This window comes from Lissotriton helveticus, chromosome 10, assembly GCF_964261635.1.
Source record: "Lissotriton helveticus chromosome 10, aLisHel1.1, whole genome shotgun sequence".
NCBI classification, from domain to species: Eukaryota; Metazoa; Chordata; class Amphibia; order Caudata; family Salamandridae; genus Lissotriton; species Lissotriton helveticus.
The window spans coordinates 752901620-752916664 of record NC_136071.1 but is presented as its reverse complement, the minus strand read 5'-3'; positions in this window follow the sequence as shown (position 1 = coordinate 752916664).

The following is a 15045-nucleotide window of genomic DNA, read 5'->3' as shown; positions in this document are numbered from 1 at the left end:
GATAGCAAAGAGCTCTTCAGCATTGTAAAGGAAATCTCCAACCCCAGCACCAACGACATCCCGCCCTCACAAGAACTATGCGGCTCACTAGCCATCTTCTTCCACAGCAAGATCGCTGACATCCATGACAGTTTCAACACCACAACCGCCCGACTACACCTCCCCTGTGAACACCACCAGCGCCAACCGCCTATCCTCCTGGTCCAACATCAACGAGACACGCAAGGTCATGAACTCCATCCACTCAGGATCTCCGTCTGACCCGTGCCCACACCACATATTCAACAAAGCAGACGCAGCCATCGCACCCCTACTAAGGAAGGTCATCAACATCTCCTTCGAAACAGCGACATTCCCGGAAAGCTGGAAGCACGCCGAAATCAAAGCCCTCCTCAAGAAGCCCAAAGCAGACCCCAAGGACCTCAAGAACTTCCAGCCCATCTCCCTGCTCCCGTTCTCGGTGAAGGTCAACAAGAAAATCATCAACATGCAACTGGCCCGCCACCTGAAAGACAACAACATCTTGGACCCGTCCCAGTCCGGATTCAGACGTAACCTCAGCACCGAGACACCCCTCATCGCCGCCACAGACTACATCAGGCGCCAACTAGACAATGGCGAAACATCAGCCCTTATCCTCCTGGACCTGTCAGCCGCCTTCGACACGGTCTGCCATCGCATTCTAAAGACACGCCTCCTAGAAGCTGAAATCCATGAGAAGGCCCTTGACTGGACCACGTCCTTCCTCTCCGGCAGAACCCAGAGCGTCTACCACCCACCCTTCCGATTCGAAGTCACTAACATCATCTGCGGCGTCCCCCAGGGCTCATCCCTTAGCCCAACGCTGTTCAATGTTTACATGGACCCCCTCGCACAAGTGGCCTGCCATCACGACCTCAACATCATCTCCTATGCTGACGACACCCAGCTCATCCTCTCCCTCACCAAGGACCCACACACCGCCAAAACCAAGCTCCACAAGGGAATGAAGGCCGTCGCCGACTGGGTGAGGAGCAGCCGTCTGAAGCTGAACTCGGACAGGGCGGAGGTCTTCATCCTCGGACCCACCCCCTCAGCCTGGGATGACTCCTGGTGGCCGACCACACTGGGAACAGCACCAAAACCCACCGATCATGCACGCAATCTAGGATTCATCCTCGAGTCCTCCCTCTCCATGTCTGAGCAGGTCAACGCCGTCTCCTCCTCCTGCTACAACACCCTCTGCATGCTCCGCAGGATCTACAAGTGGAACCGACCGAAACAAGAAGAACGGTGACATAGGCCCTCATCAGTAGCAGATTGGACTACGACAACACACTCTATGCAGCAATCCCTGCCAAACACCTACGATGACTACAACGCATCCAAAACGCCTCAGTCCGATTGATCGTCAACGTCCCCCGCCGCAGGCACATCACCCCCCACCTGAGTGACCTACACTGGCTCGCCGTCGACAAGAGGATCACCTTCAAGCTCCTCACCCACACACACAAAGCACTCCACAACGCCGGACCAGCCTACCTGAACAGCAGACTCAGCTTCCACACCCCCACCCACCAGCTCCGCTCCGCCAGCCTCGCCCTCGCCGCTGTCCCCCGCATCCAACAAACGACCTCCGGCGGCAGATCCTTCTCCTACCTCGCCGCCAAGACCTGGAACACCCTCCCTACCCACATACGGCAGACCCAAGACCTATTCACCTTCAGAAGACTCCTCAAGACCTGGCACTTCGAGCAGTAGCAGCACCCCCCTCTCCCCTCAGCTCCTTGGGACCCTCACAGGTAAGTAGCGCGCTTTACAAGTACTCTGATTGATTGATTGATTGATTGATTGATTGATGGCAAAATGTGTCTCCCGCAAGCAATGCAGGCCTTCAAACAAGTGTGTTAAAACATTTTAAATGGGGGTAGACCTCTGAGTCCATTGCACTAATGGAGAAACACCTATCTATGTTCTACAGGTAAGTGGGCAGGAATACAGACCTGGCCTTCCACCATTATAATGCCAGTATGTTGTGGATCCAACAGAGATCCTGAAGCGGGCCCAGCTCAGAGGCAGTATAGGTGATTAGTTTGTACTGCATCTGCAGGAGAACAGAAGGAGGGCAGGCTGTGCATTCACACATCCCCAAACAGGGCCCACAGTGATTGAGGCCAAAGCCTCCAGGGTATGTCTGGGCTGCCTCACCTGCCACGGTGACAACACCATGCATGACAGAGCCCTAGGCTTATTGTAAGAAGTGCAGTACTGTAAGAGCGTGAGGAAGGCACATGCTATGATGCACACGATGTGCATGTCAATCTTCCTGTACAAGGGCAGCATCGTCCTACTGTAGTTCACAGCCACAAAAGCTGCTACGAGGCTGTGCCTCCACTCCGCCTGAAAGCAGTAGAATGCAGATCGCGAATCCATCTTTTGGGCCGCATCAGGCATAAGAGAGACCTCTGCAGAGAGTCCATCCTACTGTAGATGCTTAAGGGGTGATGCAGGATACCTCTCAGGATAAGTGAACCAGCACAATACAGCAGACCTCGCTGCAGTGCAACTTATTTGGTTGCCATCTTGGACACACCCACCGAGCCCTTTAAAATTTTAATGGCAATTTCGCCCACAATCCAGTGATATTTTTACATTTCAGATGGGCATAGATGTTAAAGGAAGCATGCTTTTAGTCGATGGTGAAAAGCTCATAGTTCCTTTCAGGCTGCAATTGCTACTCATAACAAGGCTTTTGTGTGCACTTGGATATATTGCAAATTTGTAACCTTATATGTTGTGTCATTCTATGCATAATCCATATTCTAAGGCTCTTTCAATACCTCCATAGGTCAATGAACTTTTCTCACAACTCCATCATCAAATATCTGTAAAGACACTGAACTTATTGAATCAACCAGATGTAGAACAAAAATACATTAGTGGTTCTGACACTACCTATTGGTGTATCTAGAAAAACGAAATCTCAGAACCCATTTCATGCATTATGCCCCTGACAATGGACAAGATGGGAATTCCTCCCACCCATCATAGTTCCATATGTGACAATGTTAGCAGATGATTTGTATTTGAGTTATTGTTAATGACATCCGGTTGTGTACTCCTTCATCTATTGCCACGTTTACCTTTAAGAAGGACACCTATGATGAGAAAATGTTACTTGTGAAATGACAATACTCATTTTCTCAAATATAGCTTAAGTTGGATTCCAAATGCATGGCGCCATGTCTTCATTCTCAATACAAAGACATTAGATGTCGGTTTAAAGTCCAAAGTGTTCAAATCAGCAACCGGGAACCTTATTCCAGGGACAAATTGACTTCTGTTTGTTTATATTTCATAGCGAAAATTAAACAAAGCTTTAAGAGAAAGTGTTGAAGCTTCTTTAAAGGGTTACGTTTTCGATTGAACTTTTGGAGTAGTCTATATGTGTGCGCTGCACTCATGAATCCTCCCTTGACTTATGGTTTTTAGCTTAGTGCTTCTGAAGAAGGCTGATTGGGAGTTGAGTGAGTCACCCCTACACTACCTCTTTGTCATCCTACAATGCTGCTCTATCACTACAGCCTACACTATGTAGCTCAGCACTACTGATGAACCCACAGCACTGTTCTACCATCCTGCAGCACCACATGATCATCCCACAGCAAGTCACGCACTCTGCCTACCAACAACTACATAAAGTGCATCTTCGTGTTATAAAAGCAAAAGCCTTTCACTGAAAAAACGACTGACCTTATGTCTTTGTCATTTCTTGTTTCCATTTGTTTTGCACCCCATAAAGCTTCACAGTTCAAGAACTGAGTCCTCGTTTACTTGTTATTGGGAACCTTGACATTTCTTCTCTTCACTTGGCACCGTCCTGCTTTGTCTCGCTCACATTACATAGGAGAAACATTGTGACTTTCAGCAGAAAGCAAAAAGAACAATTGGGCATAAATCCATCGTTTTTGTTGCTCACCGTGCCATTCCGTCCATCATTTGTACTCAGTGGCACTTTTCCCACTAAGTGGGATGGGTATGCCCAGACGTGAGTCCCATGCTCACTGTTCCACTGGATTCAAGCTAGCCTGACTGATGAAGAGTAATACCCAGAAACCGTTCCCAGGATGCTTGTTTCTGGTCCATGGAGGACCTGGCTTGGCAGTTTGGTCTGGACTGCTACCATGAGGCACAGGGTCAAGACTGATTTGCATATGTCTGGGTCTAAACTGGGGTGTCATAGTGAGCAAAAGATCGATGGATTTAACCCAGATCTCTTGACTGGGGGTGAAGGTATGATTTGTTCAGCATTCTGTCCATCATTTGCCTGCATAGCACTTTTCAGGAGAATGCTGCATCTCTGCCTGGCACAGGTAGCACAAATCAGTGCTGGTACAGGGCATGTCTAATATCAACATGAATACTAATCAACAGAAAATAGGTGAAGAGTAAAGAACCTTCACTATTCAAAACTACTGTCTTGTAATCAGACAGACATCGCCTCCAACTAAACATATGTTGTCATAGGCATGGTGGGCGGCTTAACATCACACAGACCGTGCTTAAATTAAAAATATAGTTACATTTTTGGGGCTGTGATACAGACCACTCTCTTAATATATTCTTGTACATTTAGACTAGACATAGTTAAGGAAATGACTCATGAATATTTCAATCCACTTCTATTGCGGCAGGTACTCGAAGCTGGTAGATCTGGACAGGTAATAGTTTGTAATTCATCACTAATAGCATGATTTGACCATTATGCTTCCTCTAGCCTCTCTATGCTGTCTTGCAGCTAAGCATAAAGGGCTATATGTATAGAGTATTTTTCCAGCTGTTTGCGACTGTAAAAATGCTTTTTCAAATGTTTAAAATGTGATTTGGTAATTTGTTACCAAATCAAATTTTTGCGATTCGGTATTTGGAATGGGCATGTTTAGGGCGTCCCTTCCAAATACTGAATCAGTATGGTATGTATTACTGTTTTGCGACCGACTCTGGTCGCAAAACATTAATACTTTTTTACCAGTTTAAAATTGGCGGTAACCCAGTCACAAAGGAAAAGGGATCCCCAAATGACCCCTTCCCTTTTGAGAAGTAAAAACAATATTATTAAGAGCAGGCAGTGATCTCATTGACCACTGTCTATTCTTTAAAAAAAATGAAACTTCAAGGTATCATTTCTTTCTTTTTAAACGCATCCTATTTTCCTATAAGGAAAATGGGCTGAATTAAAAAAAAAGTGCTTTATTAAAAAGCAATCACAGACATAGTGGTCTGTTGACCTCAGCAGGCCACCATCTCTGTGATTCCTAATGGGTCGCAAATTGCAATCTACCTTATTAATATTCATGACGTAGGTCGATTTATGACCCACTAGGAATCCCTGAATGAAACCCAGTGAATTTCATACATTAGGAATACCGATTTCCTAGATGCGATTCGAAGAGAATAGCAATTAGGAAATCTGTATACCTAATGTTTGTACATCTAGCCCTTAGTCATTTGTTTTGTCGATGCAAGTTGTACCTACAGTGTTCCTCAAGGTCACTTCACCTACAATACAGCAGCATCACCAATATGGCTGACGGCCATCCTTGTCATCAAGAATTGGAAGCAAGAATGAATTTTCACTCAAACTGAAATCACAAGATTTATTGTCTATGTTGAAAGTCTACATTTCACAGAACAAGGATAAACATTTGAAGGTGGGCTTAAGGTCATTGATGTACATGTGTTTCAAGAATCCATTTTCTTATCAGTATGACACAATTACTGTTGGTTCCTGGTCCTTTTTTCAGTGCCAGCCCCAGATTTTTGTCTTCTGTTACTAAACCCATTTTTTTGGCATTAGGACTCTGTGAACATTTTTCCTGCTAACCAGTGGTAATCATGGTACAATTGGCATCTACCTGCTTGGTACATTTAGTATACTTGTAAGTCCCAAGTAAATGGTACTCGCTGTACCCAGGGCCTGCAAATGAAATGCTGCTGGTGGGCCTGCAACAATTATGCCACCCACTAAAGTAGCCCTTTAAAACTTGTCTCAGGCCTGCCACTGCAGCCTGCAGGGCAGTTAAATAAACCTTTCGGCAGATCTAAACCTTCATTTTTAGGTCTCGCCTAGACAGCGCATGCGCTGTCGTAAGACCTATAGTAAATTCAATATGGAGGGTAATTTCTCCTGCCGCTTGCCATTGTGGTTAACTGTGGCATTGCTTTTGTTGGCAGGCTTATGGTGGGCTATGGATGTGATATGTCACTTTCAATTTTTGGAGGAAGCAGCACTTTACTAAGTACAGTTTACTTACAATGTACATGTTTATTAGTTTCTTTGCGGACTACTTTTTTAAATTTCATTGTAATTATAGCAACAGCAGACACTTTATAGGCCGCCGCACATAGGTTTGACATACACGGGCGTTGCCTTTATGTTTGGCACGTGCCCGCTTTCATAATTACCACACACACGTTTAATTTGGCACCAGATTTCTTTCGCAAACAATCACATCCACCTTTCGGATTTTTTGTCATAAGGCCACTCAGATTCTTTCCACAGCACACACAGCACCTGAAAAATACATCCAACATATAAAGGGATTTAAAAGGATTGCAGGAAAATATGGACTCATCCGTTTGCTATCTGTTGTCACACTGGTCAGAGGATGAGTTGGTTTTTAAATAGTACATTGACAAAAGCCCTGAACATCTTAAACACTGAACACACACGGTGTACTGTAATGTGTGTTGTCGCCTCCAGGGCACGCATCCTTAAACAAACAGTGAGAAACTCCTAAATGGGGAGAGGATGTAGCCTCACGGCTAGAGCTGCTGACTTTTGGAGCTGGGGAACTGGGTTCGAACATTGGCATCGGCACAACATCCTATGATTTTGCACAAATCACTTAATCTACCTGTAGAAGCGGCACACGCAAGACACTAACAATAATAACCTCTAAGGACCGTGTAGATTTGAAAACGTTGCCGTAGCCTGAATCCTGTGCCTGAGAGTCTTTTAATGTTATGTTATGTTATATGTTATATGGGAATTAGTAGCGCGCACAACTACTCTTGAGTATCCTGCCGCGAAGCGGTATCAAACAGATGGCAAGAAAAATGAATTAGTAGGCCTGCTTAAAAAGGTGAGTTTTTAGGAGCTTCTTAAAGCATCTTATGTCCTGAATGTGGCGCAGCGCTATAGGGAGGGCATTCCAGAGGATGGCTACTTTCACCGAAAGGGACTGGCCGCCCATCCGGGCTCGGCGGAAATGAGGGGTTACCATCAGTCGATGGGCAGCCGACCTTAGGGATCGTCGGGGAATGTAGAAGGCCACTCTTTTCCTAATATAGGAGGGACCAGAGTCGTGTAAGGCTCTGTGTGCTAAGACAAGAGCCTTAAACTGTGCCCTCTGGGTCACCGGCAGCCAGTGGAGAGTGCACATTTATGATCTTATACTGGTTCTCTTAGAAATGCCAAGAAGGAGTCTGACCGCAGCATTCTGGATTAGTTGTACTTTATTAACCAGGTATGCCGGGATGCCGAGAAAGAGCGCATTGGCATAGTCCAGGCGGGATAGGATGAGTGCCCGAGCGACCATCTCCTTGGCCGGCTGAGGGAGCAAGGGAAAGAATCTGCCTAAGGACTTGAGAGTCCCGAAGCAGAAGCCCGTGAGTCTCTTGATGTGCTCCGCGAACCTCAGGTCTGCTCCAAACCAAATGCCTAGATTCTTGGCCGGGCCACCCTCGGATAGAGATCGGGGGAAATCAGGGGGCCACAAGGCTTCTGTAAAATGAGAGGGAAATTGCCCATATAGTATGATTTCTGATTTCCCCTCATTACATTTTAATTTGGCCAGAGCAAGCCATGTAAACACGGCGGCTAGGCATCTTTGCGCCATATCCGTGCATACATCCGAGTCGTCCCAGGTAAACAAAAGCTGGGTGTCGTCAGCGTAGGCCATAATCTTGGCACCCAATTCTTCGGCCAGGAAGATCAGTGGGGTCATATAGATGTTGAAAAGTAGCGGGCTCAGAGTCGAGCCCTGAGGGACTCCTGTCTGAACCTCCTTGGCCAAAGATGAAAAAGGAGGCATCCAGACTTGCTGGGAACGGGAGTTCAGAAAAGATTCCAGCCACGACCACACTGAACCAAAGAGGCCGATGGACGATAGACGAGCAAAGAGAAGCTGGTGAGGTACCGTGTAGAAGACGGCAGAGAGGTACAATAAAATCAGAGCCGCTCTTCCGCCCCTATCCAGACATTCCCTAATAGCCTCAGTCACCTCCACCAGAGCCATCTCCGTACTGTAAGATGATCTAAAGCCCGACTGTGCTGGGTGAAGAGCCCCCGAGGTTTCTACGAATGCATTCAGTTGACGAAAAGCCACCTTCTCGCAAACTTTGGTCAGTGCTTGTAACAGGGAAATAGGCCGATAATGTGCCGTTATAAGAGGATCCGCTGTCGGTTTCTTTAGCAGCGGAAGGAGCTTAGCCTGTTTCCATTGTCTAGGCATCGTTGCTGACTGCAACGACCTGTTAACAATGGCTGTGACTTCCATGCCTACAATATCTGCCACTCCGGCCAGGACTCTGGCTGGGCAGGGATCTGAGGGAGATCCTGATTTTAACGATTTGAGGATGGTGAGAATATCTGGCAACTCCACCAGGTCGAACTGAGAAAAACACCTGCTGGGGGTGGAGTAGATCATGCATTCTTGGAAGGAGTATGAGGAGGTAGTAGACAAGGCTAAACCTTCTTCAATAAGTTTGATTTTGTTAATAAAAAAACAGAAAGCTCCTCGCACCACCCTGCGGAGACGGGGATGGACTTAAGCTCTGCTCGAGGTGACATAAAGCTTTGTATGATGGAAAAGATCTCTTTGCTGTTGTTATTAACCTTCATGATTCTAGACGCAAAGTACTCGCTTTTGGCTTTCCTCACAGCAGTGTAGTATATTCTCTGAGATGAGCGTAGTTTAGATTTAGCTAAGCCACCCTCCAGAGGCGTTCCAACCTCTTACAGTAAATGTTTGTATGTGACTTGCGGATTTCTCGTCTGGCTGACTTTGGCTGTGTAAAATTGTTGTGTGCATTGTGAGAACAACTGGACCTCTGTTGACACTGCACACATGTGCATTGAATTGGGAGTTAACTGTAGTGCTTGGCAATAATAATAATAATAAGGGAGTTTTATAAAGCGCGCGGTTATGCTCAACTAGCGTGTCCCTGCGCTAGGACAGAAAAAACTCATGCAGGCAGGCAGCAGAGTCAACTAGAGATATTGTGTGTAGAGATGTGTTTTTAGCTTCTTCCTGAAGTCGGCTTCAGACACTTCTAGGCGAAGATCCAAGGGTAAGGCGTTCCAGCCCTTCGCCACCAAGTAGCGAAATGATCTACCTCCCATGCGAGCCTTTCTTGTCCTCGGGACCTTTAACAGGCCACCATGGGAGGAACGCAGCGCTCGCATAGGTTCATATCTGGAAACCAGACTCTGGAGTGGTGCTGGTGCCCTCCCATTAAGGATACGGTGGCAGGTGCAGAGGGCCTTAAACTCGACCCTGCTCTTCACTGGGAGCCAGTGAAGAGTCTGAAGGGCTACTTTGGAGGCCGATCTTTTAGGATTTTAGGAAGTTTCAGAATAAGGCGGGCTGCCGCGTTCTGCAGCACCTGGAGAAGATTTAATACCTTACTGGTTGCTCTAGGTACAGTAGGTTGCCGTAGTCCAGGCGCGATGTAACGAGGGCATGCACCAGCGTCCTGCGGGCAGACATGGGAAGTAGATCTAAGACCTTCCGCAAACTTTTTAGGACGCTGAAACAGATACCCACCACCCGGCCTATCTGAGGTCCAAAGGACAAATCCGCATCAAGCCAAACTCCAAGATTCTTGGCTTCCCGACAGGGTGTTGGAACCTCGCCCAGGCAGGATGGCCACCACGCCGATGAACACACAGAGGGGCTCCCCCCCACCACGAGCACCTCGGTCTTATTGCCATTCAATTTGAGGCAATTGGTGGACATCCAGGTTGCCAACTCCTGCATACAGGTTCTGAATTGGTCCACCGCAAGACCGGGTGGACGCGATAGGGAGATAGCCAGCTGCGTATCGTCGGCGTAGGATACTATGTGCAGGCCATGACCCTCCACTATAGAGGCCACTGGGGAGACATATAAATTGAACAGGGTGGGGCTCAGTGACGAGCCCTGGGGCACGCCCTGTCCCAAACCGATCTCCCCAGAGTAGCAATCACCCTGGCGGACCTGGAAGCCTCTCACCGTCAGGAAGGACTGGAACCATCTAAGTGCAGTGCCCGATATTCCACCATTATTCAGACACTGTAGCAAGGTGGTATGTGCTACAGTGTCGAATGCCGCACTTAGGTCCAGTAGGATGAGGGCCATGGTCTGCCCTTCATCCACCCCCTGGCGTAGGGTCTCCACTGCCATCAGGAGCGCCGATTCAGTAGAGTGGCGGGGACGGAAACCAAACTGGGTGTCATGCAGGAGGACAACCTCCTCCACGAAATCCATCAGTTGTACGTTAATAGCTTTTTCTGCCACTTTAGCCAAGTAGGGCAGAAGGGAGATGGGTCGAAGGTTCTCTAAATTTTCAAAACTGATGTTTGATTTCTTCCTCAAGGGTAGAACCACCGCCTGCTTCCAGTCTCTGGGCACTATCCCAGTCTTAAATGACAGGTCTATCAGGTGCCTGATGTAAGGTTCCAGCACTGGCAAGCTATCGGCTAGCCGTTTAGGCGTGGTGGGATCCCGAGTGGATCCGGACTTGATAGATTTACATATCTTTAAGCGGTCCTCCGGAGGCGGGGTAATGAAGTTAGTCAATCTATGTCTATTCCCCCAGTCCCTCGGAATTTCCACGAACTCAGTCCCTGCCATGGGGTGATTAGCGAATGACGAGTAGATTTTAGTTACCTTCTCGGCGAAAAAGTTTGCGATCTTATCACAAGATTCCGCCGAACACTCATCTGGGGCAGTAGCTGGTATCCCACCTGAGAAAGATTTATAGAGCATAAAAAGCTCCCTCGTGGAGTTGCCAGCCTCACTGATTCTGGTAGCATAGTGTACAGCTTTTGACTTCCTAATTAGTCCGTGATAGAGTCGACTCTCAGTTAGATAAATCTCCCTGGTTTCCGTCGAAAAGGCCACTCGCCATTGCCTTTCTACTCGCTTCAGTGCTGCCTTTGCAGCCCGCAACTCATCACTGTACCACGGGCCAGTTTTCTGAGTGCGGCCACCTACTTTAGCACGAGAGAGTGGAGCTGTACAGTCAAGTGCCTCGGTGATACGATTGCAGAGGTTGGAGTTAGCAGTGTCCGCATCATCCCCACCCGGACTCCCTCCTTTGATGAGTGCCGCACATAACTTTGCCTGGGAGAAGTTTGCCCATCTCCGCCTAGAGTGATATAGCGGTGCTGGCATCAATGATCTTGTCCCGGGAATGCGTACGGAGAATGGAACCAGATAGTGATCCGACCATGGGATAGGGATGGGTGTCATTGCTTCCACATCCCCCCAGCTCACAAATATGGGGTCTAGCAAATGTCCCAGCTGGTGAGTGGGACCACCTACTATCTGATTCAGTTGGAGGTTTACTAGCGCCTTTCAGAGGTCCTTGGTAGCATTATAAGTGGGGTTAATAAGGTGGAGATTAAGATCCCCTAATACCAAGATTTTATCTCTACGCAGCGCAGCCTCCATGATGCCTTCTACTAGACTCTCCCCAAACCGAGCCATAGGGCCTGGGGGTCTATAGATAAGGAAGCCCTTCAGCGTACAGCGCCTACAATGACTTGTTATTACATCTGCCATTGCATGGCTGAAGAAATAATGGCAGCCTGCAGCCGGTGACATTTCACTTCGGTGAGCAGCCACCCTGGTGGCGGTACAGGCAGGCACTTTTCTATTTATTGCGCAGATGGATGAGGTACGAACTTCCACTGAGCACTGAGATCAACGCTGGTCAGATTTAACGCCCGAGGCGGTATGAGGTACGGCTTGGCAGCAGTTGTCATCATAATTTGTATTCAATGTTGTGTGCTGCTTTATGTACGCATTCATTTCTCACATGGTTGTACCCAACCCCCTTTATTTCTGATTTTGTCACATTCATGTCTTGTCATGCATCCCGGCTTGCTTTGGCTTCCAACAGCCTGACAAAACAATCGCCTTATTCTGCTGACTTCCACCTTGCACTATTGGCTTCTGTGTGTTGTACACTGGCTGACTGTGCTTGCTAACTGTCAGTGCCTCTCAAATAAAGCCCTCACTGACTCATCAACTCTAGCTCACTCCACTACCCCAAAAAATGACCAATATAAAATCGAAGTGCATATACTGGGGGCCTTATTTACAAGAACCTAACGCTGCTGTTGCGTCACTTTTAACATGGACGATAGTGTTGTACCTTTGGCGCATGGGGCTTTTAAATAAGCCGCTGGATGTTTATTATTACATTTTATGTTACTCCACTTGTTTATGCGTGGCATTGTCTTAATTTATGCCTGTGAGGAATACATAGACTGCATTTCCCAGTGTATAGTAATTGTATAGCTATGCAATCCCTGGAAAATATATTGCATTGTTCAACACTTTTAAGGTCCCAAAGGTCAATGCACTGCACAGCACTTAGGTAAAATACATTGTCATTTACACCGCCAATAGCTCCAACTCTTTCAAATGCAAGACCTATTGCATTGTAAATGCTTGTTAATACTTGTACGCCACCCCTGGGGAAGGTGCAAAAGGCTCATAGGGCAGGGTGTTTTGTATTTAAAAGGTAGGACATGTGTACTTACATTTTATATGCCCTGACAGTGAAGAACTCCAAATGCCCTGACCTTGAAAAACTCCTAAAGTAATTTTTCACTATTGTAAAGCCTATATTTACCATTGTCTAACACTGGGTTACCTTATTACATTTAGTTGGTGCTATTTTTGAGTCCTGATCCCCAGCAGGTGCCCTACTGTCCTGGACCCTTGGTTGGCATCAGTGAAACCTTCTTTTGTAAGAAAAGGTGAAAATTCTGTTCTTTGGGCAGTTTCGTTGTTTCAGCGAAACTTGCTCTTCGGATCGACTATGACTTTCCGCTGCAACCAGCAACATGAGACCTGTAGTTCATGCTACAGCACCAAGAGCTGCAATAACTGGCAACACTAAACTATAGCAACCACTGTCCCCATCACCGGGCCAGTTTTTCGTACTACAGTAATGACCATCTACGATGCCAGACCTGCTCTTTGTGCCACATCGACGATCATCCATAATGCTCCACCTTCTCATCGCTGCATCCTCCAACATGAACAGAACTCTTCACGCCAGACTTAGAAAGTAGCTTTTCAGCGGGACTAGCCTGGGTCCTTTATCTGACCTGTATTCTATTGTATTGTATTCTATTGTGGTCAGCCTGAACTTGTAACTTTCCCCCCAGTTTAATGTGACCAGATTACCGCGAGTGGCGCTTTGTGCTTCTAGGAACAATTTTCAATAAAATCTTTAAAATTGCATATCTTTGGTTCTACTGGTTGCATTTTTCTTGTTCTTGTATCAATCAATCACTCAATCAATCAATCAATCAATCAATCAATCAATCAATCAATATTTAGCTTTATTCGACCATAATATTCACAGTCATAAAAGCACATTACACAATCAGCAAAATTGAAGTTAAAAAGAATTATTAAAATACATATATTAAGAGAAATAAAATGCGAAGCTCACGTTTAAAAGTTACATCAAATAGTATCAACAGCATTTCCGATCCCACTATTCCACCTACAAAAGGGGCCTCCAAGGCCTCAAATAACATGCTTTTCCTAAGCTACAGGATCTTTTTCAAGAACTTGGAGACCCTCCAAAACACATGCGCATTCTCTAGTAATTGTAAGCGCATTAGAGCTGGGTGGCATTGCCTAAGGACTTGCTGTATTAGAAGAGGTAGTAACCATACTTTCCTCAATTAAAAAAACAGCTTACAAAAAAACAATAGTGAACAGTGGACTGCTCTGAGTGGGAGTCACACACACATGGGGGTAGAGGTCTTTTCCAGTCATTCATCTTGGGTGTAGTCACTAGTCTGTGTACAGTGACTAGTCTAAATCTGGTCAGAAGCATTCTATCATATCTACTAGTGGCAAAGCTTAAATAAGGTTCCATAGCCAGAGAAGTCGGCCATAACTGATGTTGCATAACTGTCGGTTTAACGGCTTCATTGGCTACTCTTAATAATCCCAACATAGCAAGGCCCTCTTTCTTCAAAGTTTTTCTCGAAATTCCAGCCATAGAGCTAGGGTTTGTATAATAATCTGGGTGGCCACGATCTATCATAAACCTGTGAACGAACCTAAGCCAGGGGATCTTGTGCGCCCCATCCAACCTAATACAATCGCGCAGGATATCTCGATTTAAATGGGTCTGTTCACTAACCCATATCCTGTGCCAAAGGAGGATAGGCTCCAGTTTAATGAGGTCCATTAAGTACAGTAGGCCCAACTCCTCATGACACACAAATGAGGACGTGCCAGGAGGAACTGAAAGAATATACCTGAGGAAGGCGTTTTCCACGGTTTGTAGAGGGAAAGAATGAACAAAACCCCAGACCCCGGCCCCATAAATCCACCTCCTCCTCGCTGCATCCTCCAACATGAAAAGAACTCTTCTCGCCAGACTTAGAAAGTAGCTTTTCAGCGGGACTAGCCTGGGTCCTGTATCTGACCTGTATTCTATTGTATTGTATTCTATTGTGGTCAGCCTGAACTTGTGACTTTCCCCCAGTTTAATGTGACCAGATTACCACGAGTGACGCTTTGTGCTTCTAGGAAACATTTTCACTAAAATCTTTAAAATTGCATATCTTTGGTTCTACTGATTGCATTTTTCTTGTTCTTGTATTATTTAATTTAGAAAATTGTTTCTTGTGTTGTAGTTTCACTTTATTACTGTTAGTGTGCTGCATAAACACTTTACACATTGCCTCAAAGTTAAGCCTGACTGCTTTTGTGCCAAGCTACCAGAGAATTGAGCACAGGGTAGTTTAGTAACTTTTGT